This window comes from Bufo gargarizans, chromosome 2 (genome assembly GCF_014858855.1).
Source record: "Bufo gargarizans isolate SCDJY-AF-19 chromosome 2, ASM1485885v1, whole genome shotgun sequence".
Classification (NCBI taxonomy): Eukaryota; Metazoa; Chordata; class Amphibia; order Anura; family Bufonidae; genus Bufo; species Bufo gargarizans.
Genome location: NC_058081.1, coordinates 232,339,670 through 232,353,201, shown reverse-complemented (window position 1 = coordinate 232,353,201; position 13,532 = coordinate 232,339,670).

Sequence of the window (13,532 nt, the reverse complement as noted above, 5' to 3'; positions counted from 1 at the left end):
CGAGCAGACGAATCCCCAGATTCCATTCAGGACATGATGGATCTTACAAAAAAGTTCTTGGATTCTCGTAATCTACCAGTACTATCACAGGAAGACAATGTATCCCTGATCTCTCCTATCACCCTCACTGAAGTCCAAAAAATACTAAATTCAACCCCTTCTGGGAAGAGCCCGGGACCCGATGGCCTGCCGATCATATATTACAAAAAGTTTTTCCCTGTATTAGGCCCACATTTGGTGACATACTTTATTTCTTTACTTGAGGGGTCTCCATTAGCCAAATAAGCATTAGAGGCCCATATTGTGATCCTGCTAAAACCAAATAAAGACCCTAAATACCCCAAATACTCAAATTACAGACCTATATCCCTCTTAAACACAGACATTAAGTTATGGGCCAAGTTATTGGCACATAGAATTGCCCTACTTTTAAAAGACCTTGTCTCTCCTGAACAAACTGGCTTTGTTGGAGGGAGAGAGTGCAGGGATAGCACCTTCAGAGTACAGATGTTAATACAACACGCTTTGTGCACTAATAGTAGCCTGACTCTGTTGAGCACAGATGTTGAGAAGGCATTTGACAGGGTGGACTGGAGATTTATGGAGGCTACCATATACAGACTTGGACTCCACCCTAAGCTTGTTGGAGCGGTGCTATTACTGTACCTAATGCAAGAGTGTAGGTTAATGGCATACTTTCCTGTCATTTTAACATCTCTAACGGCACCCGCCAAGGTTGCCCACTGTCCCCTACCATCTTTATACTTTGCTTGGAGACTCTTATTCAAGCCATCAGGCAAAATGAAAGCATCAACGGTGTAAAAATTAGTTCTATGCAGCATTCGGTGGCAGCCTTTGCCGACGATATGTTACTAATTCTTTGCCGACGATATGTTACTAATTCTGTCTGATCCAACTAACGCCTTCTCAGAGATCTTAAATCTACTACATAATTTTGGATACCTGTCTAATTTTAAAATAAACCTTCCGAAGTGCTCGGCCATGGGAATTAATGCTCCAGCTACCACCATTTCCTCTCTGTCCACCACCTTTCCCTTCAAATGGACATCTTCCCATATTTAATACTTAGGTGATAGTAATATATCTAGAGACCCCAACCAACTATTTCATTTAAACTACTTTTCCCTTTTAAAACACTAGTGATACACCGGCGCTTGCACTACAACTGAACTGACGCAGCGGTACCGCAACGGTATCGCCCCCGTTGAAGATCAAGTGAATGATGTGTAATATGTATGTATTAGGTACACACTATAAAGAGAAACACGGAGGAAACAACAACGGCACCACTTTTTGTGGTATTGAAATGATCAAAAAAGACAAAAGGGGAGGAGATTACATCAAGAAAATGTCCAGAACAGAAAGCCGTTGGATATTTAACTTAAACACTCGAGTACCCTCAGGACTGAATTCAGAGATAGAATTATTTGCTTTCCAATAAACATCAAACTAGAGTGCCAGAGATGAAGGGGTTAAGGGAGGGAGGAGATACGGACCTTCAAAAGCAGTACTAGGAGCCAGAATAGCCATCCCTGACGAAGATTAGCGATCTAATCGAAACGCATTGGAGCATTTTTGGTCCTCCTGGTCCACCGTAGCTACCACCGTTTTTCAAACCACGAGCTGTGCCACCGGCCGGGGCAAGCTCTGTATTTTATATATAAAAAAACTACAAATAACAATTAGGGTTTAACCCCCCAAACCTTTCCCAATCCCGAACGGCACCTAAAAAGAAGAAAATACAGAAAAAAGAAAAAGCAAGAAGGACGCAGAAGAACAGCTAGGATAAGGTATTCTATTAATCTGGGAGTTACTGTATTATGTACTGTGGGCCTCTATAGTGCCGAACAGGCAGGGAGAACAAAAGGGGGTACATGTCGCGCAGTACCTAATACATACATACTTTTCCCTTTTATCTGACATCCGTATACAATTAAAGGATTTAAAAATTCCCTACCTTTCATGGATAGGCAGGAAAAACCTATTAAAGACATATGTTCTCCCTAAATTTCTTTATTATATATTTATATTTGTTACAAGCGCGTAGACTATTTTCATCCTTTATTTATAGAAACACTAGGCCTCATATTTCTTACAATCTCCTTTCCCAGCCAAGTTCTAGAGGGGAGTTTGGCTTGCCTGATGTACAGAATTATTACCTAGCCAATCTAATGCGATTACACTCCGAGATACTGAATCCCTACTCTAGCAAATTGGGCTGCCACATAGTTGGCAGCACATGGAGCCTGTCCGAGTTGTCTAGACTATGGGCAAACCCTTCCTCTGTAGACACTATTGGCTTTAAATCAAACCCTACATTTGGGGTAATCTGTAGTGCCTGGAATGATGTATCTCTCCTCTTAAATCTTCCCCGAGATCCCTCTCCCCTCATGCCTATCCGTTTGGTTCCTTATTATCTACATGTCGACTATAGAGATGATCTTAATTTGTGGTCTAGCTTCGGAAACGCTGCTGTGGGAGATGTATTGAAGGGCAATGTAATACCGAAGTTACAATGTTTAGGAGAATCCTTTAATATGAAAAATTGGTCACACTTACACTATCTTCACTTCAGTATTATTTGTGAGGAGTATCTGATTAAAGCACAAAAATATTACGTCCCCTCTTGGTACGACACTATTACACAATCCCCCTCCCCAGACGGAAACTGCTTTCCCTTTTCTATAATAAGTTATTCGAAACTAAGATGATAGTGAAGCCTTCTTTCATCAGACAATGGGAAACTGATCTTGAAGTATGCTTCACTGAATCGGAAGTAGATAGGATTCTTAGTCATTCACATGGCTTCTCCCATTGCATAACAACACAGGAAAATGCTTTCAAACTGGTTACTAAATGGTACCGTACCCCAGACTTGTTGAGTAAAATATTTCCTTCAGAGTCAGAGGATTGTTGGAGGTGCCATACATCTAGGGGTACAGCTCTGCACGTATGGTGGTCGTGCCCTGGGATTCATCTGTTTTGGAAAGACGTAGCTAACGAAATTACAAAATTATGCCCAGCAGGCACGACTCTAACTCCCAGAGCTACACTGCCCCCTTAGTAAACACTCCTTACTCGACTGGCACCTAATAGCTGCAGCAAAATTGCTCATCCCTCTCAACTGGCTCTCTGAACAGGCCCCTACCTTGCAGATGTGGAGAGATAAGGTTCAGGAAATTTGTAGATTTGAAGAATTGTCCAGTCTCACGACAAATATGTAATCACTTGGGCATCGTGGATCCAGAAGAACCAGAGGCCATCCCTAATCCCTAATCTTTAATTGTTTCCACCTATTTTTACTGTCTGCCCAACTCACTATACACTCAGTAGCTTTGCTCTGATGCCTATACAAATCACTCATTTAATAGTCAACTGCTCTAATGATCCAGGGCCATGTTGCCCCTATTTCTTATATTTATTGTTTACCAATAACACTGTTACTTCAATAAACAGAAATTAAAAAGAAAAAAAAAACTTAAAATAAAATACTTATATTTTTGCAAATTTTTGGGATTTGCAACTTCTTTGTGTTGCCCTGATTATTCTGTCTTTGATGATATTAGATGTTAAAAGGTTTAGTGCTATATGAAAATAAGGTTGGAGAATATGTTTTCAGTACCTGCCATTTGCAAAATTGTCTACTCTTAACGTGTTATTTTTGTGGAAATCTTCCTTAGAGAGTAGCATTTTTAGGTAGTAAATTGAACATACTTAACTCGAAAACAGTCAAAGCATTAATGCCAAGCACGGTATGATGCTGTGCCTTTGCAATTTGCACACGACTGAACAGATGCATGCAGAAAGACTCCTACATTAGAACTCTAGGTCTTATTTCATTTTTTTTTTTTTTTTTTTACTTGGCAAGAAAATGTCTTGCTGAGATTTGGTAGGAGTGCAAACTTTTTCCCAAGAGACTTGTTTTTATGAGCACTGTTATGGATATATGCTCTGAAAAATCTGCCAGAGCTGTGTACAGCTCAGTAGGATAAAAGATAAAATAAAGAGAATGTGATATCTTATTGTGGATTTATGTGTGAAGAACAGTTAATCCTGTCTGCAAAAGCTGCCAATGTCAAGACTTCCCCAGGGAGAGACTATGATAGGAAAGAAAGGACAACATCTTATCATTTTATTGGTCGCATCTTCAGCCTCAGTCCTTTACAAGATAAATGCCACCCAATTTTATAGCTGAACAAGTGATAGCCTATTATTGGCAGTTATTAGTATTCAAGATCGACAAATTTACTAAAAGTTAGTCGTATAGTATATTAACATTTCATTTAAATCACTTTGCATCTACTAGTTATTTTTTAAATCAAACATACCTGTATGCATATTATAATATTTACAAACTTATCAAAGTCAAAATACATAATTATACAATAAAATAAATATAGTTTATACTGTAGAAGAATGTACTGTATCCAGGGGTTAACTGCACTACCATTAACTATAGCCTCTGCACACTAAAAGGCATTCTAAGGTGGTGTTGCTGTTCCGTGATGCACTTTCCCATGAGATACACAGAGACGAGAGAGTGCTCTGAGTGACATAAAGAGCATGTTTCTTTTAGGAAACAGAGTGGAAAAGGGCAAATTTTGATCAAAGGACGGAAGAGGCCACAGAAGGAGAGAATAAAATTGACAACTATAAGAATTGGGACATTTTTTAATGATCAAATTAGTTCAGAAACAGGCCCATTTTAAAATCATTGAAATGGCCACATGGACTCCAACAATATCAAAACCTTTTAAAGAGAAATCAGTTTTAAGAGCCTGCAGTAGAATCTGAAGTCCAGCAGGAATATATATGTAAAGTATACCTTAGCTTCTAGCCTACATTCACTTAAAACGCATTAAGCATTAGTAATGGAATTCGTTCCATAATCTGAGGCAATAAGAAAATAGAGAAGGGAAGTCAGAAGTAAGGAAATTGCTGTAGGAATAATTACTTAAAAGGGCTTTCCAAGAGTTTAAAGGGTTCTCAGGGAATTAAGAAAATGAAAATACTTAAATATTACTTTATAATAAATATATTCAAAATACCTTTCATTAGTTAGAGTGGCTAGTTTTGTCTATAGAGCAATCACTAGGAGAAATAAAATGTCTGCCGTCCTACCAGTACGCACAGAACCTGTCCTAATCACACAGGAGAACAAGTTACTTCACAACACTGAGCTGAAGAGCTGCCTCATCCTCCTCTCTGCTCTGTGGGAATGGAAATGATGAGGCGACATGAAGTACAGAGAGGAGGGTGGGGGTAATGAGCAGCAGCACTTGTATGCAGTCTCCATTACCACAGCTCCATATCACCACAGTCTGTTCTGTTCTTATCAGCTGTAAGATCATCACTAACGAGAAGAGCAGGGAAGAGGATGAGGCTGCTCTTTACCTCAGTGTTGTGAAGTAACTTGTCCTCCTGTGTGATTAGGACAGATTTTGTGTGAACTAATAGGACAGCGGCCATATTGTTTCCCCTGATGATTGCTCCCCTGATAAAACGAGCCATGATATATAATAAAAGAAATTTGGAAATATATTTATTTTAAAGTAATATTTAAGTATTTTCATTTTCTTAATTCCCGGAGAACCCCTTTAATATTGATGGCCTCTCCTCAGGATAGGTCATCAATATGTTATCCATGAAGGTCCAAGTGCTGTCACCCCGATCAGCTTCTTGAAGAGGCTATGGTGCCCCTTTGATTGCTTTAGCTTCTTCCTAGGTCTGTGACATCCCGTTCATTAGTTACATGGCCCAGGTACAGCTCAGTACCATTCAAGTGAACGTGCCTGGATTGCAGTACTAAGCACAGCGTTATACAATGTACACCACTGTGCCACGGTCACTGGAGTACCGTGACCTCTTCAAACAGATAATTAGCAGGGTTCTCAGGACAGGTGTCGGACAATATTCTAGTCCTGAAAAACTACTTTATTATATATTTTTATAAAGTAGGTTGTACTGTATTAAGGTGTACCTCCTGCCAAAAATGAAAACTTGGAATAGTTGTGTGCATTGCCCTTGTAAACCTACAGTCTTTTATACTCTAGGCTTCTCCTAACTTGCTGTAGCTGTGTTACAGATATGTCATCCATATGAGTTATCATGACACTAATGTCTTTACCACCAGAGGACCCATCTCATGTCTCCCTGGAAGGAAAGTTAACATACTATCATAATAAGTGAACCATCTTTCTCCTATATGCAGGTCTAGTTTAATTATGAAACCTGAGAGGATGATGTAACTAGCTTCTTTTCTTACTTTAGTGTAATGCAAATCAGCATCACTGACATCTGGGCTGTATAACAGAGACTGCTGTGCGCCACTGTTCCCTTGCTTACCACGGCAGTCCTTGGAGAAGTGTTCAGCGGTGATCTGCTACCAGTGCTTCCCCATTCACCACTGCAGTCCTGGGCTCTGTCCATGTAGGTACTGTTCTGAGATCCTCTCCTCAGTTTCCATTCAGCCCTGGCCACAGCTGGCGTGCATCACTTCCTGTGCTTTATGAGTTAGAACACGTGACCTCGCTGACCAATCCTAGCCCTCCTGCATGTATATAAGTGGCTTAGCCACCTTCCCAGATGCCTCAACGTCAAGGTCCTTGTGTCCTGCTAGGTTGCTGTCATCTCTCCTTGTGTTCCTGTGTACCTGACTTGTGCTTGTGTTTCTGGACTCCGCTACCTGTTTGATGCCTACCTGCTTGCCTTGACTCTCCTGTTGCTGAATAGGATTGCCTGACCTGTACCTGTGCCGCCTGCCCTGACCTATTGCTTGTTTGACTTCGCCTCTGCCTCATCCTTTAGTCCTGCACGGTTGCTCCTGGTTACGACTCAGCCTGCTGACTATGTCTGTACCTCTGGTACCTCCTGGTCTACCTGGACCAGCTGCCTTGCGTGCCAATTCTCCTGAAGAGGTAGCGACCTGGTGTTCCCCTCGGGAAAGTCTATCCCCTCCATCAGGGGTACTGTGAAGATCAAGGGGTTTACATGGACAACGCCCTTAGAGGAGGTAGGACATGAGTTCACACCCGCTGGAACGTGACAGGCTGGCATTTTGGGGAGTAAACAGGGCAATTGTCCAGGGCCCCAAGGAGATCTGAGGCACTGAATCACTGTGGGAGCACCAATTGAAACCTGTGGCAGAGTGGTGCAGAGTGTTTTTACTGTGTTTCATGTATACAGCATATTGCAGGGTCGATAGAAGAGAAAGCATCCTCTGTGAAATTTGCAGAAACAGTTAATTTATGGTGTAGTAACATTTCCCAGCACTTGGCTGGCCCTGTTATGCAAGTTGCAGAAATGATTTTCCTCTGCTCCTCTAACTGGACAGTAGTTTCATCCACACATGATGGTGACAGAAGTAGGGGCAGCAAAAGGACAAGACCAGGGAGCCCAACAAGACCAGAGAGCCAGTGCAGCATGGAAGCTAAGGGGCTAATCAAGTGTGTGAGTGTGAGTCTGTGTGTGTGTTTGTGTTAGCCAGAATCCTACTCCACACGGATGAGGGGCAACAACCCGAAACAACGTTATGTGGATGGATAACTGGCTTAGGTTTTCCCTGTCACATCCTTAAGGCTTGTAAAAGAGCTGGATCTTGACATAGCGGCCACTTAATATGGTGAATCTGGTGATCTCTATTATGGGGACACTCCATTGCTTGGTTTTCCCTTCCTGGAGGGATATCTGGCTTTCACTGTGTTGAAGACCCACAACTGGGGCTCCACGGTTATTTTGCATATTACCGTGTCTGTGTTAGGAAGGGGTTACAAGGGTTTTCTGGGATTTTACTACTGATGACTAGGGATGAGCGAATCGACTTCAGATGCTTCATCCGAAGTCGATTCGCATGAAACTTCATTTAAATATTGTACGGAGCGAGCTATCCATACAGGATTGAGCCGATGAGCCGAAGTTATTACTTCACGAAGTCTTGCGAGACTTCGGCTAATAACTTTGTAAATTAATTTCTACTGTAAAAAACCTTTGCACTGAACCCGTTTCCAGTTGGTACCTTGGAACTGAACCCGAGTTTTGTATCAAGGTTTTTTACAGTTTACATTTAAATAAAGATTTATTTGAATCGACTTCGGATGAAGCATCCAAAGATGATTCGCTCATCCCTACTGATGACCTATCCTCAAGACACCAACCTGAGAAGGCATCAGCGCTCCTGTGAGCACTGCGGGCTTTTACTCTGCTCATCAAGCAAAGCACCATACTTTGTATAGCGGCTGTGCTTGGTATCGCATCTCAGTATCTTTCACTTCCATTGGGCTAAGCTGCACCTAGGTGATGTGATCAATGGACGTGTCATCACATGGCTTAGGAAAATCTGAGAGGAGGCTGTGGCACTACTGTGAGGTGGGGTGTGTGTCCTGGGTTTCGGACCACCAAGGATCAGATACTGATTACCTAACCAGAGGAAAGGTCATCAGTATTTAAAGTCTCTGAAAATCCTTTTAAGGCACTTTTATATTTTCATTTACAAATTGTGATAAAAGTGCATTTAGGTTTAAATGGATTGGTCACTTTAACCCCTTCCTGACATAGTGATTTTCTTTTTTCTTTTTCATTTTCATTTTTTACTCCTTGCTTTCCTGGAGCCATTTTTTTTATTTATTTTTCTGTTCCCATAGCTGTATTGGGGCTTGGTTTTTGTGTGACAATCGACACATTTAAATGGTACCTATTAATATTGTATATGATGTATTGGGAAGCTGGGAAAAAAAAAATTCTAACTGGAGTGGACTTGGAAAAGAAAATTCTGCCTTTGTTTTATGGGTTTCATTTTCACGGCATTCCCTTTGAAGTAAAGGTCATAAAGTATAGATCATCAGTAGTAAAATCACGGAAAACCCTTTTGAGTTAACAGCTGGAGAAGCTTTATTTGTCTGTATATGGTGTGTTTATATATGCCTGTATGTGTTCTTGTTTATCTATGTGTATACTGTATATGTAATGTGGCCACAGATGTATGGGCATGTAATGAAATGGCCATCCCAAATTTTAGATAAAACCCATTGCGCATGTTTTATCTACACTCACACAGATGCAGAACATTCAGGAAACTAGAAAATGTGCAGTGGGTTTAATCCAGGCATGTCCAAACTGCGGCCCTCCAGCTGTTCCAAAACTACAACTCCCAGCATGCCTGGATAGCTTACAGCTATTAGAGCATGCTGGGAGTTGTAGTTTTGCAACAGCTGGAGGGCCGCAGTTTGGACATGCCTGGTTTAATCTAAAGTCGAGCACAGGCATTTCTTTTCACATGTCCCTCCATCTTTGGCCATGTTATGGATGGAGCCATGTTCTGTTGAGAGGAGGAGACATGAACAAGTGGGTGTGGCTTTGCAGATAGCAAGAACAGGTAGAATCTGTAAACATAATTTATTATGTAAGCTAGCTATTTTAATATACACATTTGTAAATAGTGTACTTTTCTTAACTCATTCCTGATCTGTGATTTACATGTATGATGGATGTCAGGTCTTTAAAGATGACAGCCACTCAGGAGCTGAGCGGGCACCACACCCACAGAGTGCATGCTGTTTTACACAGCAGACACTGGGTATCAGTGTCCATGATCACCAACAACACAGATCATGAACTTTTAACCTCTCGTGGTTACAATTGACTACAGCATCTGAGTGGTTATTTATGAGGAGCGCAGCACTTCTGGTAATTAAAAGGGTTCCAGTGAGAAGATTGCACCATAAGAACATAGTGAATCTCCCTTAGACTGCAATTGTAGATCATTGCAGTCTATGGGATAAATAATTGCACAATTGCATGTTAAAGTGTTCTAAAGAGACTAAAAATAAGTGTAAAGATTAGTAAAAAAAAAAAAAAAGTTGTTATATAAAAATTTGAATCAACATCCTTTCCATATTTTGCAAATAAAAATAAATGAACAATAAAAGATAAATATCATTAGCATCCCTACCTCCCAAAATACCTAAACCTTCAAAAAATAAAAATATCCATTATGATCAACGCTATAATGGAGGAAATTAGTAAAAAGTGATCAATAAGCAATACAAACCCTAAAATTGTATCAATAAAGTTTTAAAGTAAGTATTAAAACACAAAAACTAAATAACTATAGTATTTCTATAATCTCGCTGAACCTCAGAATGAAGATAACAGGTCAGTTTTACTACATAGGGAATGCTGTAAAAACAAAAATCCATAACAGAGAGAGAAGAAAGAGAGAAACACTATTCTTGGTTTCTACAAAGAGTATACGCAAATCGCATAACTTAATTCAGCTGGCGTGAGAAAAGATTATCATTCTTTTTTGTTTTGGAAGAAAAGCTAATTTTAATATCTATCCCAGAAAGCCAAAAGTATGCAAATTAGAGAGGATATCCTATCTAATACCAGACGAATTAAGAAATGCCAATTTGCATACAGTCTTCCTAGAACACAAGAGTAGTGTCAGCATACAATACGTGGGCATATTTTTGGGCCCCCCTATAATAAAGAGCACCCTGAAGAGTACCCTACCAAGCCAGTGAACCAAACAAGACACATTTCTCTTGAGACATTCTGATTCTGTTGTCCTTCTAGAGAAAGGACTGACTTGTATGTCTTATTGAGAGAAGTGTAAGCTTTGAGACATTCTAGTTCTCTTTTCTCACTCTCAGATGAATATTACTTTGGAAGTCTGTCTAGTTCAACTGAAATTAAACCCACAATGGTAAAATTAAATTGCTCATTCTTAAAGGGGTTGTCTGCTTTTGCTATACTAATGATATATACTACAATAATTATCTTTCCCAGAAATCTAAAGGGGCATCGCCTAGCCTACAATACTATGCACACATACTTTGCATACTAAAGAAATAATGACAATGAGTACCCCTTACACAATGCATATATTGTCAAGAAACACAGATAAGACACAATGTGGCAGTAATGGTCATGTCATAGCGGTATTGTTAGGGACTTGTATTGTGGTAATATTGTTCTTTGTTCAGTGTTTTTATTCCGTAAAACAGCATGGTGTTAATATTAAGTCATCATGTAGTAGTGTGTCTTGTTCAGTAACTGTATGGAAGTAATATTAAATCACTGTGTGATATTAAAGGGCTTCTTCTTCTGGTTTTTTGAAAATTTCTGAAAAATTTCAAGATTTGCTTCTAAACTTCTAAGCCTTGTAACGTCCCCCAAAAATAAAATGTCATTCACAAAATGATCCAAACATGAAGTAGACATATGGGGAATGTAAAGTCATAACTATTTTTGGAGGTATTACTATGTATTATAGAAGTAGAGAAATTGAAACTTGGAAATTTGCTAATTTTTCCAAATTTTGGGTAAATGTGGTATTTTTTTTATAAATAAAAATGAATTTTTGGACTCCATTTTACCAGTGTCATGAAGTACAATATGTGACGAGAAAACAAGTTTTAAAGTTATTACCACACAAAGTGACACTAGGCATTACTGGAAAGAAACCCACCAGTCATGGGCAGGAGGTAGGGAAAGGCAGGGCCATGAGTCTTAGCAGACTTGCCCTGTGACTTGCACAACAGCCCTGTGAGGTTTACCCTGTCAATACTGAATTCTAGTCCAGAAGTGACAGACTGCTGAAATCAGCGAGGGCAAAATAATAAGGGTGACAGGTTCCATTTAAGGCCTCTTTCACACTACCGTTTTTTGTTACCGTTTTGTGGGCTGTTTTTTTGCGTTCCGTATACGGTCCGTATACAGAACCATTTATTTCAATGGTTCCGCAAAAAAAACGGAATGTACTCCGTATGCATTCCGTTTCCGTATTTCCATTTTTCCGTTCTGTTCAAAGATAGAACATGTCCTATTATTGCCCACAAATCACGGTCCGTGGCCCCATTCAAGTCAATGGGTCCGCATAAAAAAATGGAACACATACGGAAATGCATCCGTATGTCTTCCGTTTCCGTTCCGTTTTTTCTGAATCATCTATTGAAAATGTTATGCCCAGCCCAATTTTTTCTACGTAATTACTGTATACTGTATATGCCATACGGAAAAATGGAACGGAACAACGAAACGGAAACACAACGGAAGCAAAAAACGGAACAACAGATCTGTGAAAAACGGACCGCAAAACACTGAAATCGACATACTGTAGTGTGAAAGAGGCCTTACTTTGTTTCTATTTCATTTCTTGTCCTGTGCCATTGTGTGAAAAATATCTTCAAAATATATTTTCTAATAATAGCAGAAGGGATCATTGCCCTCTCGATTGTTGGAAATACACTAATTGTTACAAAAAAAATGAAACACAATCATTGATTCCTATAAGAATGCACTGCACAACATGACTATTAGATTCCCTTTGCTTTTCATTGATTTTGTTTTTTGTTATTATGTTTCTACTGTAGATAAAAAATATTAAGAAGAAATCTCCGGGCTTTTGAAAATAATATGAAGAGCTAAAGCGCTAGTCCATTAAATGGTTTGATCATGCAAACCAAGTAGGTTGTGGTTCCCATAACTTTGCCAGGTCTTATAAAACAAAGAACAATTAAAGGTAGTCTCAAGAGTTCAAAGTAATTTTCATAGCGAGTCTAGCACTATAAAACCATATGAAAACATACTTAGGAGGTAAAATTGTCTTATCTGTGAGCAGGACTGTTTTGTTATTGTGCAGCTAAAATGTGTGTTAATTATTTTTTTAAGGGAGCAACTCATCTACTGGTCAATAAAAGTATCAAATAAAAGAAAAAAATGAGCAAATAAAACATGTGAAATAGGTCTCCTACACACTCTCTGGTGTTAAAACAATGCCGTAAAAAACGCATACTTTTTTTAATGACGTTTTGTGGGGATTATTTTTATTCTTAACACATTTTTGAAATGGCATGGAAAAAAGCCTGAAAAAAATGTGATTGCTTCAACCTGCTACATTTTTAACAAAACACTATGGATACAAAAATGCATCCAAATTGAAACAAAATACTGTACCACTAGTAAAAAAAATTCTACTTTATTCAACATTTAAAATTTCACAGACTTTCAGCAAAAATTGAAAAAAACTTCATTGCTTTGCTTACCTCAAAAAATTAAATAAAATGTGATCAAAAAGTCATACACACACCAAAATGGTATCGATAAAAATTACAAATCATCTAAAAAAATTAGCCCCCCCACACAGTTTTTTTTTCAGTAATAAAACACAAAAAAACTATACATATGTGTTATTGTAATTATACTGACCTCAAGAAAAACGTTTTGCAGCTTAGGAACAAAATACGTAAAAAAAAATTGTTTGTTTTTAAATTGCGTAAGCTGTGTGCAGGCTTTTCCTGTACCATTGTGAGGTGTATACAACTTTTGAAAGCTTTTTCTTTTCTTTTTTTGAGATGTAGGAAGAACAAAAAATAACACCTTTTCATGGTGTTCACTGCACTGGTTAAATTATAACTTTATAGGACAAGTCACTGCAGGGTTGCCAAATTAAGGCCTCATGCACACGACCGTTTTTTTTAAGGTCCGCAAAAATAGGGTCCGTGATCCGTGAC